The sequence below is a fragment of the Primulina tabacum genome, chromosome 4 (assembly GCF_025594145.1).
Source record: "Primulina tabacum isolate GXHZ01 chromosome 4, ASM2559414v2, whole genome shotgun sequence".
NCBI lineage: Eukaryota > Viridiplantae > Streptophyta > Magnoliopsida > Lamiales > Gesneriaceae > Primulina > Primulina tabacum.
This window is the reverse complement of record NC_134553.1, coordinates 18,230,762-18,252,348: the sequence shown is the minus strand read 5'-3', so window position 1 is coordinate 18,252,348 and position 21,587 is coordinate 18,230,762. Positions and strand designations below refer to the sequence as shown.

The 21,587-nt window shown below is 35.2% G+C and overlaps 1 long non-coding RNA gene across 1 annotated transcript; it reads right to left on the bottom strand.

Moving 5' to 3' along the window:
- Nucleotides 1-4,673: 4,673 nt before the first annotated feature.
- Nucleotides 4,674-10,157, bottom strand: LOC142543167 (uncharacterized). Its single transcript, XR_012819690.1, has 2 exons — nt 9,511-10,157; nt 4,674-4,948 (listed from the first exon to the last, which is right to left on the bottom strand). It is a non-coding gene; the product is annotated as an uncharacterized LOC142543167 (long non-coding RNA).
- Between the last annotated feature and the right edge of the window lie 11,430 nt (nt 10,158-21,587).

The following is a 21,587-nucleotide window of genomic DNA, read 5'->3' as shown; positions in this document are numbered from 1 at the left end:
TATTTTAATTGAGTTAAAATATAGCTCATTAAGTTTTTATTAAATATGGTATTGATTTATGAAAATATTCATGATACCATAATTTTAAAAACTTGCATACAAAGCAAAATAATAATGATGCATGATATTATATGAAATATATGCATCATTCGAGATTGACCATGCATGGGATGCATTTTTTTTTTGGAATCTTTAGAAAAATAATAATAAGAATTTGATTCTTATTTAGTAACAAGCATCCGAGAGTTTATTTTTTGGCATGCAAATATTTATAGAATCTTTAATTGATTTAATTAATCTAATTAATTAAGTAAATTGAAGATTAGACATAATTAAAAGATTTTGATTCTTGTTTAACGTAAAGAGGCATCCTAAATCTTCCTTTTTTTTTTTTTCTGGACAAGACTTTCGGCTCTTCCTTAGAACAAGTTTTAGCTCTCGAAAATTCCTTCTCAAAAGCAAGAAAAATTTGGTCACTCCTTGTTTGAGGTTGTGCCGGTTTTTAACGTTCCATCTCAACGAAAAATATCTTCTATATTTTTAGTGCAATTTAGAAGAGGAACAAATATTTCAGTCGTGGACCTGATTCGGAGATCGAAGAACGTTCGTAGGGATTTACAACAAGAGCTACATCCGCTAATACCGGTGTAGTTGGAGTCAAGTGAAAATTTCACTGAAGGTATATTTTTAACATCCTATGAATGTTTATTCAATTTAAACCATACGAGTGTCCAAACAAATATCTTAAATGTCAAGATCTAAAACTTTTTAAAACTTCTGCTGTGTTTTGGGCACGAGAAAACCGAGATCCCAAATTAACAAGTTGGTCACTGGACGGGCAACAAACATTGGTAGTCAAGGGGAGGTTTGCACCCAAGAATTTAGAGGGAATCCTTCGGCGTTATATTAGTAAGTTATTGCCTTGCTTTAAATTATGTTGGAGAACATGTCGAAAGTGGATTCAACTAGTAGGTGCTTATTTGTTATTGCATGCTCAATTCTTATATTTGATCAGTAAGTTTTAGATTAAAGATTTCCGCTTCTTTTTTCCGTAGTTTAGGTTAAAAATCATATTACTGGTAGTGCATTTCGCATAACTTTCATTATTGGGTACTTTATTTTCGTGTCTTCTTATTTATTAACAATATACTTGAAGAACCTCCTAATATTCTCTTCTTGAAACTCTTGTTTCTGAATTTTGTTTGCAGATGAATATGTCATTTGCAATGGCTGCAAAAGTCCAGATACCATCCTTTCAAAAGAGACATCTACTGCTGGAAATTTCATGAAAGAGGTGAACAAGAAGATGACATTGATGATTTATCTTTGAGAGGTATGGATGAACATGAAGAATATGTGGTTGCATTAGTGGTGCAAATTAGCATGATCTGCTGCAGGGAATTTCATGAAAGAGGGAAAAGTGATCTTCTGTACAGAACTACTATGTGAAATCAATAGTTGCAGTGATTAGTGAATTGTATAGAAAATATCACAAGTGTTTGTTTGTTATGTTTATGGTTTTTGTAGTATTTTGTTCTTAATTTATATTTAGCATCTGTAAGAGTTTTTAAATAAATTTTATGTAAAATAAATGTTGATTGATATTAAAATAGTTATTGTTTTGATTTGTTGATTCTAATAATTTTTATTTCTAGAATTTTTTGGTATGTTTCTACATTTTAAAATTCAAAATAGATTTTGTAATTAATAGTTATAAACCCAAAAAAATTTAAATATAAAAGACAATTTTTTTAAGCATTGTCTATGTAGCTGAAAAAGCGTTGTTGAAAGAACGGTTAAAAGTCAGCTCAATAACAAAGAACAAAAAACGTTGTCTTTTTTAGCTAAGACAACGCTTTTTATGCGTTGGGAAAGCGTTGTCTTTGCCAAAAAAGACAACGCTTTTTATGCGTTGTAATTGAGCAGACTTAACAATAGTGTTTTTACAACGTTTTTTAGCCACGTAGGGTTTTTTTTTAAAAATAATTTAATTTTTAAAATTCATTTCAAAAATAATTCTAAAAAAAAAAAATTTGCAACAATACCTCAATCCGTGCTTACGAAGCACGGACTCTGCTCACGTGGAGCAGCGTCCGTGCTTCGTAAGCACGGACGATGTTCCACGTCCGCACTCTGAGCGACGGAATATATAAAAAAACCGTCGCTAAATCTGAATCGGCGACATCGACGGTTCATAAACCGTCGCTAATTTTATATTAACGGCGTGCATATATAATAGTAACAACAGCGTGCGCATGTACGCCGCAGATATTCTTGAATTTTCAACGGGTTGCATTTTTGCAACGTGCAATGTGCGCCGCAGAAAGAGAATTTGCGCGCTGCGTAAAGCCATTTTTGTTGTAGTGAAGACATAGAAAAAAAACAGACAAGAAATTCATCAAGAAATAAGTTTTTCATGGCTTATCAACCAAAAGAGGCTGCGCATCTGATGATGTCAATCTTGAAATGATTATGGAACCAAAATTGGTGCTTCCTAGGACTGTGGAGAAGTCATAAGACTAGGAGATCTCAATTGAATGTTGTTCACTTTCCTCAACATCATTCTGTGGTCGAATGTCATGTACAAGATGCTGTGGACCAACATTAAGCAAATTTGTAAAACTGTGTATGTTCGACCAAGACGGAGACTGAAAATTCTGCTGACCAAACAAACCAAAGTCAGTCATCTCTGAAAAACTTATTTCTTGATCAATTTATTGTCTGTTTTTTTCTCTGTCTTCACTACAACAAAAATGGTTTTTCGCAGCGCGCAAATTCTCTTTCCGCAGCGCACATTGCACGCTGCAAAGATGCAAGCCGTTGAAAGTTCAAGATTATACGTGGCGTACATGTGCACGCTGTTGATACTATTATCCGCAGCGTGCAATGTACGTTGTTGATATTCATACCAAAATTTCGGCATAGCGACGGTTTTTAAACCGTCGCTAAAAGTGGTGACGGTTTTTAAATCGTCGCTGATTCCATTTCAGCGACGATTTTTAAACCTTCGCTCAAATGAGCTCGCTGATTCAGTTTTAGCGATGAACCGTCGCCGATTCAAATTTAGCGACGGTTTTTTTATATATATACCGTCGCTAAAATATTCTGTCGCTCACAAAGTGCGGACGTGGGGCATCGTCCGTGCTTACGAAGCACGGACGCACGGATTGAGGTATTCTTGCAAATTCTTTTTTTTAATTATTTTTGAAATTAATTTTAAAAATTAAATTATTTTAAAAAAAAAACCGTAGACAACGCATAAAAAACGTTGTCTTTGAACTTTTTTCTTGTAGTGAATACATATATACATACACACACTTACGAAAAGGGGAAAAGAAAGAAAGCAATTCTCGTAACTCTTCCCTTCTCCATTCCCGTCATCACCTTGCCCGGTTCCAGCCACCGCGCCATGCAGCCAGACGTCGGGGAATAGCGCCGTGAAACCAGCAATCGAATCCCCAAGCTATCGCGCCTCTTCCCATGGTCTGAAACCATTAATCGAACTCGATCCATTTCTGCTACTAAGCTCTTTTCTCGCGCGAGCTATGGTGTCGAGATGCTCATGAGTTCCTGTGACGAACCATATCTTAAAATACTAATACTTTAATATTTGCAGAAAAATTTGAAATTTTCTTATTTAATAATTTATTCTAACTAGTAAAATAAATAACAGTCTCACTCGTACTAAAATAATATTAATATTAAAATTCCACCGTTGAAATACCAAAACAATAAAATCTTTTATTAAAAACATCAACTATAATTTGAAAAAGTCTAATAAAAATCTCAACTTACTAGTCACCAAAACCATTGCAATAAAATCAGAGGAAATATTTTAAAAATGTGAATGATAAAATCTCGTAAGCTACAAGTTCCTCGGGTTTGCACTGCCACTGGCCCGAACTTGCTCACTGGTCACCGCCTCTCGTCTCCTCAACAACATCATCTGTATTAATCAAGTCTAGTGAGTCTAATTACTCATCATACATAAACCGTGAATAACAAATAATACGTGATAAAATTCATGAAATTTTAACTTATTTCATACATAGCAAAATATAATCATAAATATATATAACGCGACTTTCTTGTATAAATATTTTCATAAAATCAAATTTTCGTACTTGTCAGTAAATATTTTGGCCCTTCCCCAAATTTCCTTGAATAAAGGCTCTCAACTGAATCAAATCGAATGGGACAAAAATTTGATGTTGAAATTGGATTCGAATTAGTTTTATTTGAGTTCGAAATTGATTCGAAATTCGAACCTTTTGGGTCAAATTCCGTTCGAATTAAATCTCGAGATCGGCTCGAAAAGATTCGAATATGTTAACGAATTATTCGTACTACTGATCGAAAATATGTATCCGAAAAGCTCGAAATTTATTTATTTAATATGTAATTATGTTATATTAATAAAATATTAATGCTCATGAAGAGCTCGTAAACTAATAAAATAATTTGAGCTTGAATCCCACTCGAAAAAAGTGAACATGTTGGAGTTCTGCTCGAATTCAATATACTCGAATGCGAATCAAATATGTTAGGAGCCGGCTCGAAAAACTCGCGAACTGACTCCGTTTATTTACACCCAACTCTAGGTAAACTATGTCATCTGCTTTATATCTTGTATATGAGTTGACTTGAACATGCTCCAGGAAAAGAAAAATTAGTTCACAAATCAAAGAGCTCACTACTTTCTCAACATTGCCTTGGCCAGTCACGTTTCAAATACTATGTTCGCAAAACAAATGAGGATAGATAACAAAACAAGTAAAAAAAAGATTGGAAGATATATATATCAAACATCACTCAGTCATATCCATTATTTATAGATACAAATATATTTAGATACAACAACGGGCTGGTGGTTTGAAGCAGTCACCTTCTCCTGACGAGGAGAAACCACAAAACAATTTGCGCTTCAGCCCTTAGATTTTTATAGGATCTGCACAAAGAAACAAGGCATCCAACACTTTTAGGCATATAAAGCACCAGAAAGAAGAATCTTTATTAAGTACTAATTTTGTTATTTTTCAAGTTTCTTCCTCGTTTCCCAATTATTCAAACGCATTGAATTGAATTCTGTTTTGTTTCTTAATAAATTATAAACAAAAGTACATAACCAAAAAAAATTTATCATCTCTTATTGAGAATGTGCATAGAAATAAAAATGATTATGTATATACACATGTCAACATATGTCTATAAATACGTCACACATGGACTACTGTAGAATTGGATTTTTTTTTCATGAGAATAAAAGCTTCCGCTTCTTTGAATTCTGTTTTCTAATATGGTATCAGAGCGAAGAGCTTCGCGTCTCAGATTTCTTCCTCTTCTTCTCCTTCGATTACCGCAAATGGTGAAAGGCAACAATATGGCTAATCCCCAGCCCAATCGCGGTATTTCAGAGGATTCGAGTAGCCCATTCTTCCTTCACAATGCAGATCATCCAGGGTTACTGCTCGTTTCTCATCAATTGACAGGTTCGAACTACTATACTTGGAGTCGATCGTTCTCTATGGCACTGACTGCTAAAAATAAGTTAGGATTTATTGATGGAGAGATCATTCGGCCACATATTAATGATCTATTGCATGGGGCATGGAATCGATGCAATAGCATGGTCATCTCGTGGAAATTGAGTTCAGTTAGCAAAGAAATTGCGGATAGCTTGATGTATCAGTCTACTGCTCTTGAAGTCTGGATAGATCTGAATGAGCGATTCTTTGAAAGCAACGCTCCGCGAATTTTCCAGATTAAGAAGTTGTTGACTAGCTTGCATCAGGGATCCATGGATGTTACACCTATTATACGAAATTGCGCATACTTTGGGATTAATTGAAGGATTATCAACCTGTGACAACTTGTACCTGTGGTTCGATGAAGGAATTGGCGTCTTATCACAATCAAGAGTGTGTAATGCAATTTTTGATGGGATTAAATGAATCATATTCACAGGTTCGTGCACAGATACTTATGTTAGATCCGCCTCCTGTGATCTCGAAGGTGTTTGCCTTAGTTGTTCAAGAAGAAAGGCAACGTTCTATTGGTATAAATTCCTCCAAAGCAGTGGTACACCAACCACTGGCTCTTACATCACCGGCTTCAGTTATTGCGCCTAAGAAGTTCCAGAATGTGAAAGCAGGAAAGCGTGATACAGTAGTGTGCTCGCATTGTGACTTCCTTGGGCACACAGTTGATAAATGCTACAAGCTTCATGGATACCCACCTGGACATCCAAAATTTAATCAACAACAACAAAAAGGGAGAGCATATGTATGTCAAGCTCCTGCTCCAGAGCCAACAAGTTCTTCAGCCGATTCCTTAACTGCAGGGCAATGTAGGCAGCTCATTGACTTCCTAAGCACCAAACTTTAGACTGGAGCTGGATTCATTCCAGATTCACAGCAGCACCAAGGGCCTATTGTATCTTGTTTCAATGGTATCAATTCTTTGTCTCGTTCCTTTACTTCTATATCACGTAAAAATTGGGTGCTAGATACTGGAGCAACTCATCACATTTGTGGCAATATGTCTTCATTTCACTCTTGTAAGAAAATTGACTCCAAGCTTATCTTGCCAAATAGTTTCACTATCTCGGTCACACATATTGGGACAGTTTGGTTGTCCAAAAATCTTCATCTCACTGATGTACTATATGTTCCAAATTTTCAGTTCAATTTGCTCTCTATCAGCTCTCTCACGAATCAAGTTCCGTGCTTAGTGTCTTTCCCGAATGATATTTGTCATATTCAGGATATTCATCACACGAAGACGATTGGGATGGGTACACGAGTTGGCAACCTCTACGTTTTTGAAGATTCAGGTGTATCCCTACCATTTTCTTGTAGTGTGTCCTCCATTAATACTAATCTATGGCATTTTCGATTGGGACATCCCCATTTTGATAGAATTTCTGTTGTAAACAATGAGTTGAAATTTAGCACAACACGTAAAGATTTGTCACATTGTCCTGTTTGTCACCATTCGAAGCAAAGGCGTTTACCTTTTGTTTCAAATAATGTATTGAGTGAGCTTTCCTTTGATCTAGTGCATCTTGATATATGGGGTCCTTTTGCTTCAATATCAGTCGAAGGATACAAGTATTTTTTGACCATTGTTGATGATCATTCCCGATTCACTTGGGTATATTTGTTAAGAAACAAATCTGATGTGTTCAATATATTTCCATCCTTTTGCGAGCTGATTTTTACCCAGTTTAATGCTCGCATTAAAGCTGTTTGAACTGATAATGCCCCTGAGCTTAACTTTGCTGAGTTTTTAATGCAAAGGGCATTGTACACTATCATTCTTGTGTCGAACGCCCCCCAAAAAAATTCTGTTGTTGAAAGAAAACACCAACACATATTGAATGTTGCTCGTGCTCTATTGTTCCAATCAAATGTGCCACTAGGTTATTGGAGTGATTGCATTCTTACTGCTGTTTATGTCATTAATCGCACACCATCTTCAATTCTTTCACATAAAACACCATTTGAGCTGTTGTATCGTAAGTATCCTTCGTATGCTCATTTAAAAGTTTTTGGATGTTTGTGTTATGGCTCCACACTCCTATCTTCTCGTCATAAGTTCTCTCCTCGTGCTATCAAGTCCTTTTTTTTATGTTATCCACTGGGGTAGAAGGAATATTAGCTTTTAGATCTTGACACGAATGAAACATACATTTCGCGAGATGTCATCTTCCATGAAGATGTCTTCCTTTCAAGGACTTTCCCTTCCTCCTCCTGATTTTTTTCTGACAGAGTACTGCCCTCTCATGTCACTCCCCAAGATACTTCTGATTTCTCACATTTTTCAACACGTTCTCAACGCCGTGCCACTCGACCATCACACCTCCGTGATTACCATTGGTTTCTTACAGCATCTTCCTTGCCACCTTCCACAGTATATCCTCTTTGTTCAGTCCTTGATTCGAAGAGACTCTCTTCTTCATTCCATGCATTTGTCAATAATATTTCTTCAATCATTGTACCTGATACATTTTCCCAAGCTGTTGTGATTCTTGAATGGAGACAGGCTATAGTCGAAGAGCTCAATGCTTTGGAAAACAATAAGACTTGGTCTGTGGTCTCTTTGCCACCCGGGAATTCCGTAATTGGTTGTCGTTGGGTCTATAAGGCCAAGTTCTCTGCTGATGGAGTGTTACAGCGTTATAAAGCTCGTCTTGTTGCAAAGGGGTATACGCAACAAGAGGGGATTGATTGTCTTGAGACTTTCTCACCCGTGGCCAAGCTCGTTTCTGTCAAGTCCTTGTTGGCTATTGCTGCTGTTCGCGGCTGGTTCTTGCTTCAGCTTGATGTTAATAACGCTTTCCTCCACGGTGACTTGCAAGAGGAAGTTTATATGTCTCTGCCTCCAGGGCATTTCAGAGAGGGGGAGTCATTACCCAAGAATAATGTTTGCAGACAAGTCACTTTATAGACTTAAGCAAGCTTCACGGCAATGGTTTGAAAAATTCTCTTCTACCTTGCTAAGCATTGGTTTCACACAATCACCAGCTGATCACTCTCTCTTCACCAGAACTCGAGCAGGCGCTTTTCTGGCATTATTGGTCTATGTTGATGATATAGTAATAGCCACCAACTGTGAGCAAGAAGCCTCAGATTTGAAGGTGTTTTTGGACAATAAGTTTCGGCTAAAAGATCTGGGCGCCATAAAGTATTTCTTGGGAATAGAGGTTGCAAGATCAAAGCAAGGGATATCCATTTGTCAAAGGCATTATGCGCTCAAATTACTTACAGATTCTGCTCTTCTTGGGTGTAAACCTCGGTCCACACCTATGGATGTTAATCAAAAACTGTCTCAAGACGAAGGGGACTCTTTTTCTCATAAATGCTGATCAAAGAAAGTAGAAACATAAAGGAATCTTATTACCATTTAAGATCAGTAAACTAGTAAAAGAATAATATAAAACCACACAAAATGAATAACCTGACAAACCATCGAAGAACAAAGGGAGTTTTAGAACCATATTTATTCAGGGGCTTGTTCCTATTATCTTTTTTTTTTATTACTTTTCAATGTTACAATTTACAAATGTCCATGCGTGTTTTAGTCGGCGAACTACAGGTAGATTGGATTGATTAGTTTTTTTAAAAAAACAACAATTTTTAATTGGCTAGTTAGTATGAATTTATTTTAGATTAATTTCAAAATTCACCCGAGGATTTTCATTAGTAATTATGATGGATTTCTCCAAGACGAGAGTAATTTGCAATCTAAGTTTGAAATCCTTGTTTAAATCAAATATATCCACAAGTAAATAAGTCCATCCAAATACAAGCTTAAGTCAATTGAATTCTACCCTTTCATCTTAAGCCATAGTCCCTAAATAAACTCCATAAATCATCATCCAAACAATAATTCCAGCAATCAACAAAGACTAAAACACTCAATCTTATATGGATAAATAAAAAGCATATAACGTAAAATTAAAGATAGAATCTTCAGTAACCTCCTCTATACATTAAATGCGAATTTCACCTCAAATCGAAGCATCCAAGAAAGCTAATGAATCTCTCAATCCTCTGGTCTTGCAGCTTTTCACAGTCTCAAAATCTTTAGCCGGCAGCTTCTGGGACAGAACACCCACATGAAACTCAATCATATCATTCTTTTCATCAACATCGATACCATCTACAGACACCCAGAAGAACAATTTCTTGGCCTGAATGCCTGAAACCCCAGACACCGTCCCGTATCCCAGCTTCCCTTTGACGATTTTATCATAGTAAACAGTCTGACCACCGAAGTTAACATAACAAGGGTTTGAACTGAGCTCGATCGTGAAGGAATTGTCCTCGTTTGAAAGGGAATACGACTTGATGTCGCTTGGTAGGAGTCCCTTCGGAAGGTTGTACAAAGGGAGGAGATCGTGGACATCTGTTTCGGGAAAAGAGAAGCGGATTAGAGAGAGGATCAAGAGAGAGATCAGTGCGAATTCGTGTTGGGATTTGGAAGGAATCGCCATTGTTGAGACTCTGGGGGGGGGGAGAGAGAGAAAGTGAGTGAGTTCTTATAGGAGAGACCAGAAAGGCGTTGGATGAAGTAGAGTTGAAGGATGCTTGACGTTTTTTGTTTACCCGAGATATTTGTAGATAAGCCGGTTTGGGAGTCATTACACCTTGCCAAGGGTCGGGTTTGGTCTTGGTCATGGAACTGACGACCTAGGTTAAAGTCCGATTAATCGTCAATTTCTAAGTTCAGTTCGACTTTTTTATTTTTCGAAAAGAAAATACTTTTTTTGATTTTTTTTTTTAAACGGAAGACTTAGACAATTGAAATTATAAAAACAATATCATATATTTCATTACCTCAGTAAAAAATTTATTATATCTCTTCGAAAAAATTATATTATTTTTCAACTTTCAAATCTTACATAAAAAAAATATTATATTTCATTATATTCAATCATATTTACTCGCATTTCTTCTAATCGTCGTTCCAAATGTTTCTTCGATTTCGTCTTGATTTTATTCATCATGAAAGGAATATTTTATTCCTTATTCTAAATTGATATTATCAATTTAAGATTTTGCCTTTCTAGACTATAAGATATTCCTTGATTTATTTCTAGATTATAAAATTTGTTTGATTTTTTTCTAGGTGATATCGTGGTTGATTTATTTCTAGATATTATAAGATTTGTTTTTAATATTACTTTTATATCTAAGATATTTTATCTTTATTTAAAAGAGTTTAATATCTAATCAAATCTTGTTTTCATAATTTCTAGGACTCTTTTTCTAGGTCAAGCAAAGGTTATATATAACTTCAACTTCACGGCGGCATGAAGAGTGGAGAGGAGAGAGTTAGAGAAGAGAGTCTTTTTCGTTTGAAGCTTTTCGTGTGAGTCTTTTGGTGTGACTCTTTCGTGAGGTCGGCAGAGGAGCGCATACATAGAAGAAAAATACAAAAGCCGAGCCTATTTTGATGAGACGTTTTTGTGTGATCGGTTGATCACTTTACAGCGTATGAGAGCTGCTGGATTTTTCGGAACACACAGAGAGTTCAGATATTGAAGATTTTCGTGTTGAAGATTTTGTGTGATTGATTCACATATACCGTGTTGCTGATTGCTGATTGTTGTTGCCAACACTCAAGAACAACACTGACGCAGAGTGTTGATCGAAGAGTGTATTCGTTTGGTTTTAAGCAACACGCATTTTTATTTTATGCATCTAGTTTTTATGTGATTTATTTTGATGCATTTTTAATTCCTTGGAGTATCAAGGAATTTGGTTTTGTTTTCTCACTAGTATTGTTTTGGTGTAAACGATTTACATATTTTTCTAGTGAAATTTTTGCCATGAGGCATCGCACAAGTATTCGTACTTGTGCATTAATTTAAAACTGGTGTTTATTTATTAAAGTTATATTTGTGTGTTAATACTTAATTTCCGCTGCATGCTGTGTGCTCGTGTTAACAACATCAGAGCACAACACTAACTTCTGATACACACATTATAATATTTCAATTAATTTCCTGTACGTTTATGAACAACAATTCCTTTCAAGTGGTATCAGAGTCAACGCTTGATACACTAAGTGATTGATTCTGGTTTATTGTTGTTTTTGTTTGCAGGAAATTTTACAGAATTTCAATGGAAGTACTGTCTACAAACACTGCCGTTTTGAAGGAAAAATGCTGGCTGCAAGTCAACCCTCACGGTGTTGCCTCTGGTGTTGCAACACCACACCGCAACACCACTTCAAAATCCTTGTGTCTTAATGCTAAATCTCACAATGACTCAGGTAATCATGAAATACATGATACTGATTCTGATGAACTCACATTTGAATGTGTGCAGGCTATGTATGAAGAGCTATACGAAGATTGGATCAAAAGAAATGAAACAAATTCTATGCTCTCTAAGGAGAATACAGATCTGAAAGAATGTGTGTCTCGACTTGAAGATGTGCTTAGAAAGAAGGATCTTGAGCTTCGTAGTGTCAAGGATGATCTTGAGAAAGCCTCAAAAACTCTTGGAAAATTGAACTCCAGTTCAACAAAACTTGACTCGATGCTAATGATGGGAAATGACAGTAGAGCTGGTCTTGGATACGTGAAAAACACATATGAACATTGAGAAACTTCCAAATCCGGATCACAATCAACTGCTTTCAATAGGGAAAGGAAAGTCGATCCGATCCCTTCAAAGATTGATCCTTTGGTGAAAACTCTCCCAACCAAGATGCAAAAGCCGAAACAAAGGAAACGACATTTTATTTGCCACTACTGTCATAAGCCAGGTCACATCAGACCTTTCTGTTTTAGACTGAGAAATGACTATATGAACTGGCATGAAAATCTGGTGTTTCCCACTGTGTTGCCCAACACCAGGCGCAACACAACAGTCAAGAAACCTCTTATGAAGAAAGTTTGGGTACCAAAAGCTGTTATTCATTGCAATGTCATTTATACTTCTTTAAAAACTAAGATTGCAGGTGTATGGTACTTTGACTGTGGGTGCTCACACCACATGACCGGATCTAAAGAACACCTCACGGATTATGTTGAAGTAAAAAGTGGGCGTGTAACCTATGGTGGTGGTGCCAAAGGAAGAATTGTAGGCAAAGGAACCCTGAATGTTGACGGACTTCCTGAACTTCATAATGTTCTACACGTTGAAGGACTTAACTCAAACTTAATAAGCATAACTCAACTTTGTGACAATGATTTACATGTTAAGTTCAATAAAAATAATTGTGAAGTTTTTAATGATGTCAATGTTTGTGTAATGTCAGGTACTCGTTCAGCTGACAATCGCTATCAATTGGGAGAAGGTGATGGTTGCCTAAGTGCCAAGGTGAGTGATTTAGACCTATGGCATCAAAAACTGGGACATGTGAGCTTCAAGACCTTGAAGAATCTGTGTAAGTTTGACGCTGTGAGAGGTATGCCAAATTTAAGTTCAGGTAACTCATATGTCTGTGGACCGTGTCAGAGAGGTAAACAAACCCCTATTGCGAACCCGGTGTTGCAACACTTTGGGACAACACGGTGCCTTGAACTCTTGCATTTGGATCTAATGGGTCCGATGGAAATTGAAAGCTTGGGTGGTAAGAAATATTCGTTTGTTTGTGTTGATGATTTTTCGCATTTTACTTGGGTAAGTTTTCTGAGAGAAAAATCTGATACATTTGATGCTTTTAAGAAGTTGCATGCTAGAATAACAAATCTGTATGATATGAGGGTGGTTAAAATAAGAACCGATCATGGTGGGGAGTTCGAAAATTCTCATTTTATTTCTTTGTGTCATAAGAAAGGTATCAGTCATGAATATTCATCTTCGAAGACCCCTAAAAAAATCGGCATAGCAGAAAGGAAAAATCGAACCCTCCTAGAAATGGCTCGGATCATGCTTAGTTCCAAGAATGTGTCAAAATGTTTTTGGGCCGAAGCTTTAAATACGGCATGTCACATTTCCAACCGCGTTTATTTAAGGAGTGGTTCTACAATGACTTCATATGAGATTATCATGGGAAGAAGACCAAACCTTAAATATTTCATATGTTTTGATGTATATGTTATGTGCTGAATGATAGAGATCATCTAGCTAAATTTGATTCAAAAAGTGTTAAATGTCTTTTTCTTGGATGCTCTACTAATGGTCGTGCTTATCGTGTATTTAATCTGAGAACTAGGACTACAATGGAATCAATTAACGTTGTGTTTGATGATCTTGCAGATCTGACAGTTAAAACACCGAAGGCTGATGTAGAAGAATTGCTAGATATATGTGAGGCACTGACCAGAAACAGTGTTGAGTCTGGTGTTGAGATCAGTGAAGCAACACCAAGCACAACACCGCCTCTGAACCAAACAGAAATTGTGGATAATTATAACGATGATAATGATGATGTGGTGATCAATTGTGAAAGAGAAATTCCCAACAAGATTCAGAAGAATCATCCATCATCACAAATCATTGGTGAATTACATGATGGTGTGCAAACAAGAAACAAAGAAAAGGTGGACTACCGCAAAATGATTGGTTTAATCTGCATGAGCTCCACGTTTTCTCAGTCAACCTAAGGGATTTGAAGATCCTCACCACGTGGACCATGTCTACTTGAAGAAGGCCATGTATGGACTGAAACAGGCTCCACGGGCATGGTACAGTAGGTTAGCTAACAATCTGATAAACTTGGGCTTCAAACAAGGTGAGGTTGACAAAACTCCTTTCATTCAAAAACTGAAATATGATATTTTGATCAGTCAAGTGTATGTAGATGATATTATTTTCAGTGCTTCATCTCAAATGCTTGTGAATAACTCTGTGGATTGCATGTCATCACAATTCGAAATGAGCATGGTAGGAGAACTAACTTTCTTTCTTGGATTGCAAGTTAAGCAATTACATGATGGTATATTGTGATAACTCAAGTGTTATAGACATTTCTAAGAATCCTATTCAACACTCTCGAACAAAACACATAGACATAAGACGTCACTTTATTCGAGATTTGGTTGAAAAAGGCATAATTTGACTGAAATTTGTTAGGACTGAGAATCAACTGGCTGATATATTCACGAAACCTTTGGAATTTGAGAGATTTTCCAATCTTCGGAAGTCTCTCAGCATGTGCGTACAATAATCACACACACATGTTGTCATTGGTGTTGCCAACACCGGTGACAACACCATTTTTGCATGTCTATTTTTAGGATGTTAGGCATACTGCATAATGATAACCATCTTATTTATTTGTGTAATGTCTGAACGGTGAAGGCAATTTTCTGAAAGGTACTCTCTGAGTGTTCATACATCCAATCAAATGTTGAGGAATAAATTATGCTCAATCCAAGGCATCAAGTAGTTGAGGATATTCATGGAAATCGTGATCTTGTCTAATGTGAAAAAGTGACTTGGAAAATGTGAGCATAAGGAGAAAAACAGAAAAGAGGTAAATGAAAAAAATTGTTTAGAAGAAAATGGAAAAAGCTATTTAGAGGAGTCCATTGAAGACCGTTCTTCTAGTGTGGGAGCTACCACTTCTAACTAAAAATAGTAATGGAAAAAGCTATCTATGGGAGCCCATTGAAGACCGTTCTTCTAGTGTGGGAGCTACCATTTCTGAATCAAAATAAAATTTTGTGGAAGTTTGAATAAAACTCAGTGGTGTTGCCAGGAGGTGTTGCCAACACCAAGTTCTGACACAGCACAGTTTATACACTGCCTGACATTTTGATAATTCATCATATTGGAGGCATATTTAGGACATGCATATTGATTTTTGTTTCGTGAATTTATCATGTGCAGTGACATATCAGTGTTGACCTATGACAGTTGATAAAAACCTTGATTACCTAGATTTTGAATTTATGTGTATACTTGTGTCAGTGAGTTATAATCGACGTGGGTTTTACTGGATATTCTTTTGAAATCGTCGTAACACGAGGTTGAATCAATTTTACTGTTTGATTTTGGTAATTACTCTTGCTTGTTCTCATTTACCCTTGCAATTTTTTTTCCTCTCGTGATTTGTTTGTGCGTTTTTGTGTGTAACTCCTGATATACCTCTATAATTTTCTCTCATATTCTACAAGTGGCTGAGTAGATGGTGCTTTTGGAAGTTGGCTTACATTCTGGCCAAAAAGGGGGAGTAGGAGAACAAAAAATGACACATAAGAAGATAAAGGATGAATACTTATGTTCTGTCTGTAATGTTGTTTTTGGGTCTCTCTTATATCTGTTTGCGTGATTATTGAATTTTTCTTTCGTATGTCTCCTTATGTTTTCAGGTGTTCTAATTATGGTGTTGACAACACTGTCAACAACACCAGTGCTCTAACATGTTTAATTCAGGGGGAGATGAACTTTGACTCAGGGGGAGACACACTCTAATGCAGGGGGAGCTTAACTGATTGCGATGCTTATCAAGATTATCATTTTTGGATGTTTTGTCCAGAAAGGCAAAAAGGGGGAGATTGAAAGGAATATTTTATTCCTTATTCTAAATTGATATTATCAATTTAAGATTTTGTCTTTCTAGACTATATGATATTCCTTGATTTATTTCTAGATTATAAAATTTGTTTGATTTTTTTCTAGGTGATAAGATCGTGGTTGATTTATCTCTAGATATTATAAGATTTGTTTTTAATATTACTTTTATATCTAAGATATTTTATCTTTGTTTAAAAGAGTTTAATATCTAATCAAATCTTGTTTCCATATTTTCTAGGACTCTTTTTCTAGGTCAAGCAAAGGTTATATATAACTTCAACTTCACGGCCACATGAAGAGTGGAGAGGAGAGAGTTAGAGAAGAGAGACTTTTTCGTTTGAAGCTTTTCGTGTGAGTCTTTTGATGTGACTCTTTCGTGAGGTCGGCAGAGGAGCGCATACATAGAAGAAAAATACAAAAGCCGAGCCTATTTTGATGAGACATTTTTGTGTGATCGGTTGATCACTTTACAGCGTATGAGAGCTGCTGGATTTTTCGGAACACACAGAGAGTTCAGATATTGAAGATTTTCGTGTTGAAGATTTTGTGTGATTGATTCACATATACCGTGTTGCTGATTGGTGTTGCCAACACTCAAGAACAACACTGACGCAGAGTGTTGATCGAATAGTGTATTCGTTTGGTTTTAAGCAACACGCCTTTTTATTTTATGCATCTAGTTTTTATGTGATTTATTTTGATGCATTTTTAATTCCTTGGAGTATCAAGGAATTTGGTTTTGTTTTCTCACTAGTATTGTTTTGGTGTAAACGATTTACATATTTTTCTAGTATAATTTTTTACATGAGGCATCGCACAAGTATTCGTACTTGTGCATAATTTAAAACTGGTGTTTATTTATTAAAGTTATATTTGTGTGTTAATACTTAATTTCCGCTGCATGTTGTGTGCTCGTGTTAACAACATCAGAGCACAACACTAACTTCTGATACACAAATTATAATATTTCAATTAATTTCATGTACGTTTATGAACAACAATTCCTTTCACATCACTTTTATTATGTTGTGTTCGGCTAGCGGCATTGACCAATCAATGTGCAAACATTGAGCTTCCAAATTTTTCGGACTTAAGCTAAACGTCACTCATCCAATGTATTTCCTCTAATACAAAAAATTATTTCACTACAATCGTTGAAACGAGGCAAGCTAGAATTTTTTTGCTATCATAGACAAATTTGGATATAATGTTTTTTTTGTGACCACCATAGCAAAATGTCGAAATTTTTCTCATCTGCATTACTAAAATAAAAATCAATGACAAAAAAATTCTCAAATTCCTGACTGGAACTTTAAATCTTCGTTGACATTTCGTTCATTCTCTAGATAAAAGTTGTGTTTTAATAAGTTTTTAAGTAATGTTACTAGTGGTAATGAAGTTTATTTTATGTGAAATAATTTGTCCACCATATTTGGTGCTATACTTATTATAAATATCATATAAATAAGTTTTAATATTTAAAAATCATTGAGATATTAGGAACCATTTCCTTAACAGGGTTTAAAGATTCATAATATAATATTAACATTTCTTATAAACCATCTAATTTAAGTCTATGATCTAAAACAAAAGCACTTAAAATATTTCGGGAATTTGTAATAACTATTTTTTTTTTCATTTTTCTTTCATGACATAAATATATGTAACTAAAATATCATTGCTAGAATTAATATGTTCACATGCAATATTGCAAGAATGTTTTAAAACAAAATGAGAGGATAATAAATACCTTGTAATTGGTCATTAGTATTATTAAAAACTTAAAATTTCACAAATACTAGTGTTTTTGTTTCATTGATTTGAAAACAAATAATTATCACAAGGTTGAAAATGATGGAAAATGATGCGTAATAAATATTTTATATTCATATGACGCTAACAATAATTTATATGTTGAATTCTAATTAGTTGGAATGTCTCGTACAAACCGTTTATTCCTCATACCATTTATTTTACAAAAAAATTTACCATATTATTTCATAACTTGGGGATGTGTCCATAAATAATGAACTATGTTCCTAATTGGTTGAGTATGTTTGGATCAATTACGGTTTTGGTGTTAAATAAATTTTAATGCATAACTGAACTACGCTAAACTGAAGCAACCAAATCCACTAGGTAAATCAAAATAACTAGACTGAACTAATTCAAGACCAAAATGACATAGTATAATATCTATCATTTATCAAGTTTATCAGTCAAGGAAATCTTCCTACATTCTCAAGAATATCAATTTATATCTAAGAAAGCTAAACTAATGTTTGGAAAAGTTTTTTTACACAAAAATGACAGCAACAATGTACAATTGTCAGAGAATATTGACGTGGACAATAGACAAACCAACTAACACTTTCTTTTTGGAACGGATCTATTTTGAATCTCGAGACCATTGGATTCAGAGTTTATAAATTGAGAAGGAGTTTAGTTTAGTAGAGCTCTACAACTTTTACAAAGATTCAATCATTTAATCTTTCAAGTACATGAACTAAACTGGATCAGTCGAGCACATTTTACAAAGAATTGTACTTGATCATTGAGGATCAATAAGTTGAAAAGTCTATTACTCGTTTTTTTAAACTATACTCTATTTTTTTTCTTTTCTACTTGCTTCGACTGAACCATACTATATATATATATACATATTTTTGCACCATTTAAAATAAATTAACAAACATATTATTTAAAAATCCAAAAGAATGCAGTGCAAAACAACAAAAAAATCGTCAAACCAAACCTAAAACTATCATTTTTAAAAAATAATATAAACTCTTAAATCCTTTCAAAAATCACTCAAAAGCATAATAGTCATAAAATATTTAAAATCATATTAATGTGGAAAAACTAGCAAAGGTCCTCGAGTTATGTGCAACACCAGTCCAGCTAATTCAACGATCAAGTCCTCCATAATGATCAAAATTATTCTCACCTACATCATTCACACCTAGTGAGTCTACTTAGCAAACATTAACCATGACAACAAGTAGTATATATATACATTCTCAAGCAACAGTGAGAGGTACTTTTAATAAAATAGTTTTTCGTTAACATGCATAAACTTTAAACCTTTTTCCTTTTATCATATCCTTTTTTCTTTCAACATATACGTATATGTTTCCCTTTTATTGAATTCAGATCATTAATTATGACTTTACTTTCAGCTTTGGGTCGATGGATCTATCTACGTATAACCATAGTACCAGACGATGTGGACATCAGCGACATTCTCACCCGTCAACTGAGCCTTAGCCTTACATATCATCATATCTTTTTGTATTAATCATAATCAAGTCACCTCCTTCAACCTTTCATTATATTCATCACTTATAAAAATTAATGCATGTATATTATTTTTCTTTTAAACCAAGCACGCAACACGTCTTTTAGCATTATCATTTTGCAACATAAGATTTCATAAACTTTCAAATTAAACATTTTAATATTCATTATAGCATTCAAGGTACTGCCTGGACGTCTAACATTTTTAGGTGTAAAATGACAGTTTTGCACCTGAAACCCTAACTTTACTAGTTTACCATTCGACCTTAAACGACGACCCAAATCCCTCCAAACTTAATATACCATCTTAAAATATTCCCATAAACATTTCTAAGACGTAAACTTAGGATCCTCGACTAATTTCCCAATATCGTTTTACAACTTTAACCTACGTTTCGATTTTAACCCTCGACTCGAAAATTAACCAAAGTTGAAACATAGCTTATTAACACCTAACCATAACCTATGCAACCCGAATAAGCTAGAAAGCTATTGAATTTCTGCCCATAACCAAATCAAACTCTAGCCTCACAACCTTGCCCCCTTCGGCCCTATCCCTTAACCAACAAGACCAGCCCCTATGCAACCTTCTTAGGACCATGACCGAGCCCTTGACAAGCTACTAGACCAGACCTAACAACCTATGGCCCTGCAGCCCTCAAGCCCGTCAATTAAAAGCCTCGTGCGACCCATATTCACGCCTACACCCCTTTTCTAGCACCAGGCACGGTACCAGCCATTTAAGACCATGCCTTAGCCCTCTTAAGACCCATGAACATGTCCTTACAGAATCTAGGAGCCGCGCCCATCTAGGAAACCCAAACCGAAACCCTAACTTGCTTTTGGAACCCAAAAACGTTCAGCTTATTTACCCCTCTTGTCCTGCCCTTAGCCATGCCTCTTATGACCCTTAAACCTACTGAAAAACATCCATTCCCATAGCCCTATCATGGCAGTCCCTTTGTGCAACAAAAACATGAATTTAAAGAAATGAAAATAAAAGTTTTAACATGTATATGCCATAAATGGAAATATAAGAAGAGTATCATAGTTTTCATGCAAACTTGATTAAACACACATAATATGATTTGAACGATGAGTGAAGAAAGATTAAGACGTGCCTTTTCGTGTTTCACGCACGAAATTCAATCCTTGATGCAAGGGACGTTGACGGAGAGACGGGAGAGGAAGCTTGTTACGTTTAATCCTTCAAATTTCACGTGAAAAGGCTCTTGAACACGTTTGTGTGTGGCCATGTGTGCTGATGGAGGAGAGTCCTAGAGTTTTCTAGATGTATGCTTGTGTTATGGGTGATGTAGATTAGGGTTTTAAACCTCATGTTCTAATATAAACTCTATGGTACAAGTCTAGGCCCAATAACCTAGGTATAATAGGCCCATTAGGCTCATTAGAATGTTTGTAAAATATTTCGTTTAGGATAGTTTTCAAAATATCAGTCGAGTTCCCAAAAAATCTTTATTTTCGTCAAAAATTAATTACCTGTTTAAAATATGACTCGGAGTCTAAAAACATTTCAAAAGTTACCATTTTCCAAAATAACACATTAAATATACCATACAAAACGTCAACTACTAGTTTTTCTTTATAATATACGAGATTCTTTTTTCTTCCTACTACTCTAGGCCGAAATATAACTATATAAATATAAATACACACACACACACACACACACATATATATATATATATATATATATATGACATTATTTAAAATAAACATACCAACTAATTATTTGAAAATCCAAAAGAACACAATCCAAAATGTGAAATTGTAAACCAAGCCTAAAATTAGCATTTTTCAAACTAAAGCATAAAATATTAAATCTCTCAAAAATACACAAAAGCGTAAAAGTCACAAAATCTTTAACGTAAACTTAAATCATAAACATAATTTTTATTTGCGGAAAACTAACGACAGGTCCTTGGGTCGTGTGCACCTCAAGTCCAGTCAGTTCAACCATCAATTCGTCCATTAATATCAAGCCCACCTGCAACGATCACACCTAGTGAGTCTATTAACTTAGCAAACCTTAACCATGATATCAAGTAGTATATATACAGTCGCAAGCAACAATGAAAATACTTTTAATAAAATAACCTTTCATGAACATAAACTTAAACATTTTTCCTTTCATCATATCATATTTCCTTTCATCATATACGTATAAGTTTCCCTTTTTATTGAATTCAGATCCTCAGCTGTGACTTTTGTGTTAGCTGTAGGTCGATGGATCCATCTACGTATTACCACGGTACTGGACTGCAGGTATATCAGCGACACTCTCACCAT